The 14547-nt window shown below is 37.8% G+C and overlaps 1 pseudogene; it reads left to right on the top strand.

Moving 5' to 3' along the window:
• LOC130010516 (cubilin-like) overlaps positions 1 to 11897 on the top strand; it is a 33474-nt pseudogene extending 21577 nt beyond the window's left edge.
• Positions 11898 to 14547: the final 2650 nt, after the last annotated feature.

Raw genomic sequence — 14547 nt, 5'->3', positions numbered from 1 at the left:
CTAGGTGGAAATTGCAAACGCTTAATTCACGGTTCATAGTGGACCAATTTGAAAGAAATGTTCAGCAAATTGCCTTTACATCATCTAGTTTTTAACTATTATAGTGAGAACTGTCAACTCTTTATCTAATCTCCCATAATGTATCTTTAACTATTATAGTGAGAACTGTCAGGTCTTTATCTAATCTCCCATAATGTATCTTTAACTATTATAGTGAGAACTGTCAACTCTTTATCTAATCTCCCATAATGTATCTTTAACTATTATAGTGAGAACTGTCAGCTCTTTATCTAATCGCCCATAATGTATCTTTAACTATTATAGTGAGAACTGTCAACTCTTTATCTAATCTCCCATAATGTATCTTTAATATGGGTAAATAGTAAATGTGGGCAAGTAATTAATGTGACCAATAATTAATATGGGGATGTAATGGGGCAATTGATTTATTACTGTGACCAAGTTATTAATATGGAGATGTAATATGGGCAAGTAATTAATATGGGGATGGGATGTGGGTAAATGTGGGCAAATAATATGGTCAAGAAATTCATGTGGGCAAGTAATATGGGCAAGTAATTAACACGAGGATGTAATGTAGAGCGTAATTAATGTGCTCAAGAAATTAATGTGGACAATTAATTTATGTATTGTTATTATAGTATGTTGTGGGGTATATACGGAAGCTAACGGTATTATGTATTGTTATTATAGTATGTGGTGGGGTATATACGGAAGCTCACGGTTTTATACGGACACCAACACATCCTACACCATATCACAATAACGCTAACTGTACGTGGACCATCACAGTTCAACAGAATAGAATTGTCAAACTCAAGTAATTTTTTTAAACTACAAGTTTCTTATACAATTCAATCAAACGATATAGAAATTAATTTACTTTCTGTTCCAGGACCTGTGTCCAACAATATCTAACTTTTCAATGTTTCAGTCTGATTTGTTTGTCTAGACTACACCACTAGGATCTGGAAGAGTTGTTATATAACCTGCGTTCTTGATGGCGTGAGGGATTAGCCAATAAAACCATCTGTTACGGCGACGTCTTGGAGTGCGATGCACTATAAACGCTCGAACGACCCCTGACCTCCCAATACAAGTGGTCAGAACTTTATGTAGTATAGTCTTCGAATTATTGAAAAAAATTGAACCATATGTTTGTCCTGAAATGACTTAGTTTGTGTCGAGTGGACGTTAAACCCCATTTCTCAATCCCGTATATGACGATTACCGGTTTGTAAAATATATATAAGGAATATTTCATACAAGCCAGGCTACACAAACAGTTTAAATAAAATAAAACGTATTATTGTATTTATATTTGTAGATTTAGAACTTTTGATATCCAGGCTCACTCGTCATGTTTCAACGATTACGTTGAGATACGAGATGGTGATGAAATGGACTCTCCATTGATTGGTCGTTTCTGTGGTAACCAGGTGCCAGACATGATACATACTACAGGAAATCAGATGTTCGTTAATTTTGTTACGGACTCATCTTTAACTCGAGGTGGTTTCTCAGGAGAATATACTTTAAGTTATGGTAAATATACCACATTTTATTCCATTTAAATTCGAGGGGTGGGTCAAGATACTTTTGAAATCAGTGAGACTGTCATGTTCCTGAAGCAACGACTGCGAGTTTTACAACATCCGTCCGTTGCTTGTTTACTTCACAATTCCCGAACTTATAGCTATGTTATCTACAGACACGTGAGCAGTAGCGTCCAATCAGGTTGTGACATCGCGACCTCCACGGAAACCTTGACATTGAATGAACCTAGAACTTTGCTACTCGATTATCACAGGTAGACATTTTAGCTTGAAGCGCAACACTTGGTATTCGGGACGATCGCGGAATCTGATAGGCTCACAAGTTGGGCTTGTACCCAATCGAAATTATTGCCGAAATATGCAGGGTATTAGGTGAAGGCCTTGATAAGATGGGAGACTATTTACTTTTGGCCTAATCGAAGGGCTATTCAAATACAGATTCTAACCGCGGATTAACTAGGGTTAGGTTTAAGAATTTGGGGTAGAGGTCAAGTCTCCACATAAGCACTGACCTAGGATGATGTAAATTTGCTTCGTGATATTTCCTGGTTTTATTAAAAATACATGCAATACATTAGATTGATATACAAAGTTTGTTTCGCTGTTTTTTGGTGTTGGTGGCGCTGATGGTCTTCCTTCGGTGCCGATTGTGGTATTCTGCTATTTTGAGTTCTGAAGAAAAAAGAAATAAATTTGAGGCTCTCACATTATTGTGTTTCCTACTAAGGATTGGATTTTCTAAAAATGAGGTTTTTTTCACTATCCCGGGGTTAGGGCTAGGGATTCTTATAATTAGTTGATTTTATTTACTAAGGGTTAGGGCTAGGGTTTGATAAATTCTTGTGTAGGGTTAGGGCTAGGGTTAACTATATATTATGCTAAGCTAACACTTATAGAGGGTAGGGATGGCCTAGCGTGGAGGATGTCAAGTTTAGAGCTCTAACTGACTGGTACAGATGGTTTGGAGCTCTAACTGACTGGTACAGATGGTTTGAGCTCTAACTGACTGGTACAGATGGTTTGGAGCTCTGGTGAGGGCGTATGTGATTTGGAGGTCGTGGGTTAACTCCCACATGAAAGACCCATGCGCATGCGCCAAATTAACTAAACTGCAGATGTGTCTGTGATATCACTATCTCTGGAAGTGGACGTTAAAGATGCTTTCCCACAGAGGTATTTATCGGACGGTTATCCAATAAAAGTATAGCAATGTTGGTATGTATGGAAAGTAGAGACACTCGATCTTATTGGAGAAATACTGGATTCCTTGAAAAATACAAAAATGAGAGGGTGTCACTAATCGGCAGCCTGGGTGACGTCAGTGACGTCAAAGGTTGCACGCATAGATTGTCTGACCTCTTGGCGTTCGGTAGTACTTAATGTACATGTTGATATACTTGTTGCTAAGAATTGACAAGTGAATATTGTTTTTATTTTGACTGTAGGTGTCAAGCAAGGATGTGGCGGTATCTTGAATGATACCCAGGGTGCCATATCATCTGTTGATGGCGATGGTGACGGTAACTATGAGAATGCTTTAGATTGTAAATGGACGATTATTGCTGCTGAGAACAAGGTCGCCATGTTTAATATTACAGGCCTGGATCTAGAGAATAGTACAAATTGTAGAAATGATTATATTAAGGTTCGTATTAAGGTTCGTGGGTTTTTTCCGGGTCCCCTGGTTTCCTCCCAGTGCTGGCCGAATGGCTAGCACGTGCGCGCGCTGTACCATGAGGGCTATCATTGAGTTAACTGGCGTGGTTTCGATTCCCCGGTTGTACGTGACAAGGAGTAGGGTTGCCTGTCCAACCTCGTAGATTTTCTCCGGGTCCTCCGGTTTCCTCCCACTGCTAAAGACCCTACGCGCAAGCGAATTATTGAAATAAAATGAAATCATATTTTAACCCCGAAATGGCCTAGTTTGTACCGAGTGCACGTTAAACCCAATCTATCTCTCTCTCTCTCTCTTTCTCTCTCTCTCTCTCTCTATCAGAAATTCAACTTGCACAATATTGTAGTTTATAGGGTATTCAACGATCATAAACTATAAACCCTACAAGATACTATAACGTTTTCACTGTTACCAGTTGGAGCCACAGTGACTCAGTGAGTAGGACATTGGCTTGGTAACCTATAGTTCACATGTTCGATCCCGGTGTTGGCCGAGACAGTTCATCTGCCAGGGGGCTGGCAAGGGACAACGTATAGCCATTTGGATGGTACACATTGGCGTGCACGTAAAAGAACTCTTGGCAGTTGGAATTTGATATAAGATAGGCCATAGTGCCGCTATCTGGGCAAAATTTCCCGCATAGCACAATGTATGGCATATGGCCGTCTTCGTTAGCCCAGTCGGAGCAGAACAGTAGGACGTAAAATTCCATTTCATTTTATTTCTTTTCTGTTACCAGGTGTTTGATGGCATGAGTGATGATGATCCGTTAATTGGTATATATTGTGGTAATACACTTACCACCATCTATAGTTGCTACATCCAACTTCCTGTACGTTATATTCCATACAGACGGTAGTGTCACAGCAAGAGGATTTAACGCAACATACGGACAGAGAAACGGTAATACTATTTATATCATACAGTCTTCCAATTGACGCTTCCGACTGATCCGCATACCCATTTACTTGATTTGATATTTGCAATGTCCACAGGTTTATCTTTTCCGCAGGTTTGTTTTGTTGGTTTTGTTTTGCATGTAGCCCAGTTTCTCCCATATTCCTGAAGCAATGGCCCGAGAAATCCCTCTTTGGCCATTGCTGGATTGGCTTCTGATACTTGAGCTTTTGAGGGAGTGTGTCTATTCTTCCCGTTCAATCAAATCTATCCCAAGTACAGCAACATGACAGCCCTTCGTTTAATCTGGGGTCTTCCCTAAAACTTTGGACAGTGATTTAAGGTATTAAAAATGATGAAAATGTTGTTCGTCTATAAATAGGGTGACCCACCATAAATAAATATCTCCATATATCTCCATATATCTCGACAATTACGCCACATTATTGATATATATGCCAAGCCTCAAATCAGTTTCACACAATTATAGTCACTAAATAAACGATCATGTTGTACTTAATAAGCTATGACCATTAATCATCTACAAAAAATAGACTGAAAACTGGTTCCAATTGTCGTCCATAACATCCAGACACTTTTGAGTAAAAGATAGGTTACGTGCCCTTGTTTTGAAATCAGTCTCGCTTAACCAGTCTATCGACCATTCTACGTCTGATTGACAGGTCGGGATAATCAAGACTACTTTTTTACGAAACATAACAGAAAGCTAGAACAAGAAATTGAATTTAGAAATAAGCACGTTAGGTAGCTCAACAATCGTTTTAAGAACCTTGTAAAAGTAAAATGAAACTACTGCTAGTATCATGTTCCTGTCTAACCCGAGTGATTCAGAGATATTATTTGTACTAAACCAAAAGATGCCGCTCTTAACGGTACAGTTAATGATAAAGCGATTTAAAAAATGAAACGAACGTAATTTCTAAATCTGCTGTAATAACCAAGAAGCTTAATTTCACTGCTATTCAAAATCGTCAACAATAAATTTTTTACGGCTGTAATAGTTGATAGATTTGTAGAGAATTGCACGTGCCATGGCTATTTATAGTATCATACTGTCAGAAAGTTGGTCTCGGCACGGCGAATGTGTACGCTTCAGTGGTAGTCTCGAACGATCAGCAGTGGACTTTATTTCTGTAGAGTACATGGGCCACCCTACTATAAACAGTATTGTTGATAGCCTCGTTTGTCACACAATTAGTTTTTCTGCAATATTCTGCTATGCACTGGTTAATTGGGCATAATAAAATCCTAAGTTATGACGTAACGTCCAATTTGGAGCTTTGTTTAAAGCGTAATCATATTGTTAAGCAGTTAGCTTTTGGTTGTTGATCAGACTATTGACCAGTCATAATTTGGAACAGAAATTTGCTTCCATTAAAGAAGTGTTTAGTGGAATTAGCTCTAATCAAATGAAACACTGAGGGGAATATGAGTTTCTCCACTACGTACTACTACTTCATCTTTTAAAAATACCCATTTTAATTTGAATAATTTCACCATTTAGATATTTTGTTACCATTTAAATGTATGTTAAACACATGTAATATTATATTACAGCTCTATGTGGCGGCACTTTGTTTGCATCCAATGTTTCACAGATAATCAGCTCTCCGAACTACCCTAGTCCAGTAGGACAGATGGCACGATGTCGCTGGGTCATTGATTCAGGTGACAACAATAAAAAAATCCGTTTGAAGTTTACAAACATTCGTCTAGCCACTAATCCAAACTGCCTTCAAGAATATGTACAGTTCCGAGATTCACCTTTGGTAAGTTGTAACACTTTATTAACAGGTGCCCTGTGGAACTACTTCATTAACAGGTACCCTGTGGAACTATTTTATTAACAGGTACCCCGTGGAACTATTTCATTAACAGGTACTCTGTGGTGCTAATTTATTAACAGTTACCCTGTGGAACTATTTCATTAACAGGTACCCACCCTGTGGAACTACGTAATTAAGAGTTTGAATACTATATTAACGATATTCGTTAAAATCACAAGCCAGAAATTTCATCTATATTTCAAAAAGTTAAACATGCATTATGCAAGAGCAAAATCTGCTTATTACAAGTCTTTCTTTAGGCCTGAAATGTTATCTAAATTATCAATTAGACATTAATTAACTTATCCAGACCATAATAAACGCTCGATGTCAAGGCTAGCCTTCGGTGTAGGCTGGATTAGATTCCTATATGCCGCTAACGGTCAAAGATAATTAAATCAGAAAAAGTGGATAATCGAGACTATGCTGTTTATATTAATGATTTTAGTAATGATAACCGAGACTTTCACCGGCTTCTTTCTCGGCTCATATTGGATCAATTTGACTGAAATTTTAAGCAAATTGCCTTTACACTATCTAGTTTTTAACTATTATAGCGAGAACTGCCATCTCTTTATCTTATCTCCCATAATGTATCTTTAAAAGTATGTACTATTTAAACATAAAGCCAAAATAAGATATACCTGTATTTAGACTTACCCGACAGAGTCTTTTTTAGCCAAATTCTCAGACTCGAGGCCCTGTAACTCGGTTTGGGTGGGATTTTCTCTAGACAAAATCCAACACTGAAATTTTAGTTTTATTTTCAAGAACTTTACTCGGTAATTAAGTTTGAAATGCTAGGAAATAGATCATACCATCGCCTAAGACAAATAAAATGTTAATAAAAAAACAAAGATTTTACGATCGACAGACCCAATTTCGTGGCACCAAGTAATGGTAAACACATGTATTTTATTTTATTGGCCTTATTGTGTTATTATTGTAAAATGTCCCTTATTAGGGCATGTCAGGCCAAACTCTATATTATTGTAAAATGTTTGTTTTTAGGCCATGTGAGGTCAAACACTATATTGTAAAATGTTTGTAAAATGGGTGTTTTAAGGCGTGTTTAATGTAGAATGTTTGTTTTTAGGGCGTGTCAGGTCAGACACTACATTATTGTGGAAGAACAATACCCACTGGATATGATTCGGTTGGTCGAGTTATCATGGTGGATTACAATGTTCCAGCAGGGTCAAGGTCACCAGGATTCCAACTCTCATATATGGTAGCAGGTAGTAAGTTATTTTGTCTTATTAGATTTGGGGATTGGGTGCTTAAAGCTCTCCTAGTTTGTGTTGAATGGACATTAAACCCCATGTCTCTCTGATTAGATTTGTGTTTGTTCTACCCTCTATGGTAAACCCATCATAGTCCTGATGGCTGAGCATTGAGAGGGAGAGAAATGATGATCTATGGTAAACCCAGGAGGTCCCGGTGGCTGAGTAGTGAGAGGGAGTGTGAGAGAGAGAGAGAGAGAGAGAGAGGGAGAGAGAGAGGTGATGATGATAAACCAACAGGAGGTCCTGGTGGCTGAGTAGTGAGGGGAGAGGGAGAGAGAGAGAGAGAGAGGTGATGATAAACCAACAGGAGGTCCTGGTGGCTGAGTAGTGAGAGGGAGTGTGTGTGAGAGAGAGAGAGAGAGAGAGAGAGAGAGAGAGGTGATGATGATAAACCAACAGGAGGTCCTGGTGGCTGAGCAGTGAGAGAGAGAAATGATAATAAACCACAGGAGTCCTGGTGGCTGAACAGTGAGAGAGAAAAATGGGGTTAACATTCACAAACTAGCTCATTTTCGGACTAACATATAGGGGTCTTTAGTATTGGTAGGGAACCAGAGGACACATAATTCAGTCAATATGCATATCTATAACATATATTTCTTGTTTATTATTTTTACAATACTCTGCTCGCTTTTCAGAGTAGGTTTTAAGGGGGTGGAACCTGAGGTATAGGTGGGGAGGAGGGTAGAGTCTGTGAAGGTTGTTTCTCCCCATTGAAAGAAAATTGTAGAATTCCATCATACCTGAGAGATGTTTGGAATACATTCCATCTGTCAAACAGTGGTTATTTTTACTGGACATCATCAGTATTACAATATAAAGCGCTCGGGGAGGGGCGGGTGTAGGAAATTGACCCACATGACTTTGTGACCATTTTGACAGAGGAATTCTTTTGTTAATGATTTGTACTCACTCTAGTTGCCATCGTTAAAACCTCTTTGTGTCTATTTATAGATTGTAATCGTAATATAACAGCTGATAACGGTCAACTTGTTACTCCGGGTTATCCAGGAAACTATCCTGTTAATCTGGACTGTGATATTAGAATCAGTGCACCAGCAGGAAGAACGTTAGCCTTGTATTTTAACAGGTTCTCTATCGAATCACATTCCAGCTGTAACTACGATTATCTAGAGGTTGGTATCTCCTTTTATGGTTATTAATCGGCTAGCTGACAGGTCATGTGATCTTGTGTTACTAGGACATTTCCCAGTATGTAGGGGATCTTAATGAGTCATAAGTGTAACCAATGTAATACTGAGTATGTGGTCATGTGACGACCTAGGGAATACAATAAACAGCTCTAGAGTATCACATAGCTACTTGTTGTTGTCCTGTATGGTTTCATGAATTGTTGTTATAGTTTTCTGTATATATTGATCTCATAATTCTTGCATTACTGTATTAGCTTGATAACGTTGAAAGAATACTCTTCGAAACGTCGCCCAAATAAATAAGTAGCTGTTTTTCCATAAGTATGTGTTTTTGTGTATTGCTCTACCCAGTTACTAAATGCCTCTTAAAGATTATTAATAGCTACTGATAGTTGCTAGGGGCTAGTATAAACAGTTCTAGTGTATCACGTAGCTACAGATAGTTGCTAGGGACTAGTATAAACCGTTCTAGTGTATTACATAGCTACAGATAGTTGCTAGGGACTAGTATAAACAGTTCTGATGTATCACATAGCTACAGATAGTTGCTTGGGACTAGTATAAACAGTTCTAGGGTGTCACATAGCTACAGATAGTTGCTAGGGACTAGTATAAACCGTTCTAGTGTATTACATAGCTACAGATAGTTGCTTGGGACTAGTATAAACAGTTCTAGGGTGTCACATAGCTACAGATAGTTGCTAGGGACTAGTATAAACAGTTTTAGTAGCTCTCCACACACAATGGTATTTATATAGAATTTTTTGATTAACACCATGTAGCCAGGTTGTAACTGACGTGAAATAAAACTCCATTTCATTTGTTCATTCCTATAAGAAGTGTTTATTTTAATCACTAAAAGATATGTCCCCCTATAAGATACGTTTTATCGTGGACCTTATATACATTATTTTAAGGTCCATGATTATATTTACTATAAGATATGTGTGTTTATTATTTAAGATACATAATGGGTCGAGTCCTAGTGACGGGGTTATAGCTAAATTATGTGGCAGAACGTTACCTGATACTGTCTTTATTCCAACCAATCAAATTTATCTAAATTTCAAAACAGATTTATCTGTACGAAGACTGGGATATGATATAACATTCACTTCAACATCCGCTGGTAAGTGGGATATGATTTAACATTCACTTCAACATCCGCTGGTAAGTGGGATATGATTTAACATTTACTTCAACATCCGCTGATAAGGGATATACACTTGTTTATAAAGACCAATCACAGGCACTTGAAGGGATTAAAATAAAACTTCTTACTACTGCTTGACTATATATTAGAGTGCCTGTGAGACCAATATATTTACTAGTACCGGTACTAGTTTCAGGTGGTCCTATTAGTATATGACACTGGCTCCGGGATTTGTTCACGGTGTACATTCAGATTGTCCAGTCGGGTTTTTCCTGTATATTATACAGGGTATGGTAGCTCTTTCAAAAGACCTTGTTGTCCATTAATTGTTCTTCAACATTTTTACACAAACTCTATTTTATCTCAAGCTGGAGATGGTTGTATGAAGTCTGTTTTATACGATCGAGCTAGCGATAGTTGTATGAAGTCTGTTTTATACGATCGAGCTAGAGATTGTTGTATGAACTCTGTTTTATACGATCGAGCTAGCGATAGTTGTATGAACTCTGTTTTATACGATCGAGCTAGAGATGGTTGTATGAACTCTGTTTTATACGATCGAGCTAGAGATGGTTGTATGAACTCTGTTTTATACGATCGAGCTGGAGATGGTTGTATGAACTCTGTTTTATACGATCTAGCAAGAGATGGTTGTATTAACTCTGTTTGTTGATATTTCAGGTTTGGGATGTGGAGGTAGTCTGACGGGAATAAACGGAAGTCTGACCAGTCCAAATTTTCCAGGAAATTTCTCGGATGTGCAGACGTGTCAATGGTCGATAACTGTACCAGCAGGGAGAACGATAACATTAACATTTACAATGTTAAGTGTAATAGGCGTGGCCGATTGTTCCAACAATTACGTGTCCGTCTACAATGGTAACAATGCGTTGTCATCAACACCAACATTCGGCAGATACTGTGGTGATGTAAGTATTTCAAAATCTGTATATAATGAGGGGGGGGGGGCTATTAAGAATACAGCTAATGGCATCCAGAGACTCTAACCTGGACAGAAAAATGTTACTAAGTAACCAACCTATATTTTTTATTATGTTTTCAGACTGATGTTGCCAGCATGACGACGACATCGAATACAGCTTATGTTAAATATGTTTCAACTGGTTCCAGTAACGCACCCGTGTTCAGGCTAACTTATACCAGTTAGTACGAACAAGTGTCAATTTATTAATAAAAACATTTATTTTTTATTTTAAACTGTTATATAAAATCTCAATTAAATTTAAGATATCCATCATCAAATTAAATTATGATATTCACTATCAAACTGAATTACACCACCAAGCTGAATTACAATATTCACCACGAGTTCAATTACAATATTCACCACCAAGCTGAATTACAATATTCAACATCAAGCTGGATTACAATATTCACTATCAGATTGAATTACAATATTCACCATTAAAGAACAACAGTAAGAACAAATTGCTTACATTGTATTCGAATTGTAATTGTTTCTTTACTTGAATTGTAATTGAACCCTTATCTTGTATTGTAATTGATTCTTTACTTGGATTGTAATTGACCATATACATTCCGAAGTCCCGTGTACACATTGGTGTGACCGTAAACGATCCCTTGGCGGTTGGAATTCTATATAAAAGAAGACTAGAGCCGCTGTACGAGCATGTTTAGAAAGATCATTTCGGGACTAACATGGTTTATTTTTTTTATTTTAATAATTCGCTTGCGCGTAGGGGTCTTTAGCAGTTGGAGGAAACCGAAGGACCCGGACAAAACCCACGAGGTTAGACAGGCGACATACTCCTTGTCACGTTCAACCGGTGAATCGAAACCCAGCCAGTTGACTCAATGACAGACCGTATGATACAGCGCAGTCCTAAGGGCTATGGCCTACCGTGCAAATTCCAGCCAGTATAATGTATCTATATTAAAAAAACCCATTTATTCCCAATGGCGATTTACAATCAGTCCCAAAGGCTAACCTATCGTGTTATTTACAGCCAGCATCACGTATCTATATAAGAGACATTTATTCTTACTGGCGATTTACAAATATTGCATGAAGAAATTCAAATCATAACAACATAAACACGACTAATGCACAGTGTCATATTGATTATAAAAGAACAATGTATATATTGGTTACACAATATATGTCACAAAACAAAAATCATTAGATAATAATAATTATTTACTAATTATATAAATCATTTAAGATGTAGGAGTTATCCATTGTTTAATTTAACAGTTATATAATTACCCTGGTTAGAGAGAGAGAGAGAGAGAGAGAAAGAGAGAGAGAAATGGGGTTTAACGTCCACTCGACACAAACTAGGTCATTTCGGGACTAACATATGGTTTAATTTTATTTCTATAATTCGCTTCCGCGTAGGGGTCTTTAGCAGTGGGAGGAAACCGGAGGACCCGGAGAAAACCCACGAGGTTGGACAGGCGACCCTACTCCTTGTCACGTACAACCGGGGATTCGAAACCACGCCAGTCGACTCAATGACAGACTTTATGATACAGAGCGCGCGTGTTACCCCCCCCCCCCCCCCGTATGAAACCACCGTACAACGGTCAAAGGTATCAAGAGTGGCCAAACAAATGGCACTGTATATCGACAAAAGTCCGAAAGGGTCATAATCGGAACGTTTTGCATACGTATAATATGGAGAGCTATTTTTCTAAGTGGCAATATTTGAACTAAGGGTGTTCTACTGTTAACCAATATCTGGCACTGGTGCTTCTAGAGTGAAAATATTTCATATCAGTAAAAACAGTTGCTCCTGAAATTAATATCCCAGTTTTTTTGTGTACATGACGTCATCTCTTTATACCATTTAAAATAAAGCTCCCTGCTGCAGCTATTTATAAGAAAGTCGCCTCTCTCTTAGTATAAAGGAAAGTTGAGGTTGATAATTATGATTTCCGGTTTTATTTGTTATCTGAGACTAACAGACTGTTTTTGTGCCATTCGGAAAACTCTATTTTTCAATTACCTTCTCTATCGCAATGCGAATACAAAGAACGTGTCAATATCTGAGTTATGTTAGAGAATTGGGTTGGTTTTTTTTGGGTGGGGAGTGGTGAGGAAAGTCTTTTGTCATGCATCTGGCGATCGTGTGACGCCCTTGCGACCGTGAAAGCCTTCAGCATTGTGCGCAATTCTAGTTAAGCTTTCATATTACATATGAAAGCTTATTGTTTCTGTTAAGATTATTAAGCTTTCATATTACATATGAAAGCTTATTGTTTCTGTTAAGATTATTATTGTTATTTTTTTTTTGTGTTTTGTCCACAAATCGGATTTCTCAGAATCTAACCATAGGATCGTTCTGAAACTTTTACCTATCCCCCCAAAAATGGGTGGTGGCTGTTGATTAAATATATTTTCAAAACGTTTTACGAATCCGAAATCACCGAATTTTACGAAGGAATGCATTTGACCTACAATGCTGTAACTTTGTGACTATTTGACCTATTTTACTAATTCTTTTTTCTTTGAGTATCTTGAAACATTTACTTCAAATCTGCAATTTCGGATTTTGGCATTTCGAAAATTCGTCGCTGTCATTTCGAACCGGAAGTTATTACCAATTTGACAACTTCTTTAATAGTTGTGCGATTTTCGTGAATTTAAGAATGTTAGTAGATCTTGCTAATGCGACTTCAATGATGTCCTTGGAAATTTTCTAAATTATCTCCCCTTGGTGAAATTAAGGATCAAAGTTTTCAAAAAAATCGTCGAAATATAGATCAGAATGACCTAAAAAAAAAATTCGATACTAGACAAGTAATTACTGATTCGTACACAAAATATGGAGTTTGTCGATCGAACCGGAAGTGCCACCATCTTTAAACGTGAAAAATCAAAAAGGCTTTTTTGCTATTTTACTTACAGACTCGGGCGTCATATTTTCGGAATCCTGGAAGGAATGCCTAAAAATCTATCGGATCAGAATTTTGATTTCGGTCACGTGATGGTCACCATTTTGAATTGAAAATGAAAAATAGAAGCAATTTGAAGGGCCGGGACTTTGGAACACAGGAACTCTCCTTCTAATTAAGCTAGAATGTTCAAACTTGGTGTAGGCGTTCACTAGGTCAATGTCATAATTGAGTTCAAAGATGAGCATTTTTTGTTTAGGGTAAGCAGAGATAAGCAAGCTGATTTGTTGATTCTTTAGGGCACGATGACATTGGTTATAATGAATGGAGGGCGATGAAACTCTTGTCAATCGAGAGGCTAATAGCTGGCCTGTTGTGTGAAATCATTGTATCATTTTTTGAAAATGTCCGGGGTAGCCGAAAAAAGGAGATCGAAATCCGGGGTAGCCGAAAAAAGGAGATCGAAATCCGGGGTAGCCGAAAAAAGGAGATCGAAATCCAAAAAGTCGTATTTTTACGATTTGGGGCATTTTTAGAGGTCGTGTAAAGTAAAATAAAGCATGCATATACATATATTATTGATATTAAATATATCATATAAAAAACTAAACAATGAATCAGCTGTCATTGACAGATTTTATATTATAAGCATGGTCAGTGGAAGGTCAGCGTATTGTCTAACTTGAACTCACTGACTCCGTAACATTATTGTGGGTATGGTATAAGCTGAATTTGATGAGATGCACATATCTCGTATGACTATTTGGTACTTACAGTGTTAGACTTTGTCGTAACGTTACGGTCTCCATTCATCAAATCGTCGTTGGGCTATAATACGATTTTGAATCAAGTTATTTATCACTGAGGGACTCAAAATTAGGTTTGATGTAGCTCTGCTCATTTACAGTGGCGAATTTAACGGGTTCATGGGTTCCAGCTCCCTCCTCTAGAAATTTCACAGCACCCGCATGGATTGTGGCTAATTTTGTGGCAGAATTTTATTTTTCTGGGGGAGGTACTTCTAAATGGCTCCGACACAAGTGCCTGAAATGCCATGAAATCACGTTTTCGGCCTCCAA

This window comes from Patella vulgata, chromosome 5 (assembly GCF_932274485.2).
Source record: "Patella vulgata chromosome 5, xgPatVulg1.2, whole genome shotgun sequence".
NCBI lineage: Eukaryota > Metazoa > Mollusca > Gastropoda > Patellidae > Patella > Patella vulgata.
Note: the sequence above shows the minus strand (reverse complement) of the source record. Positions and strands in the feature narration are given on the sequence as shown.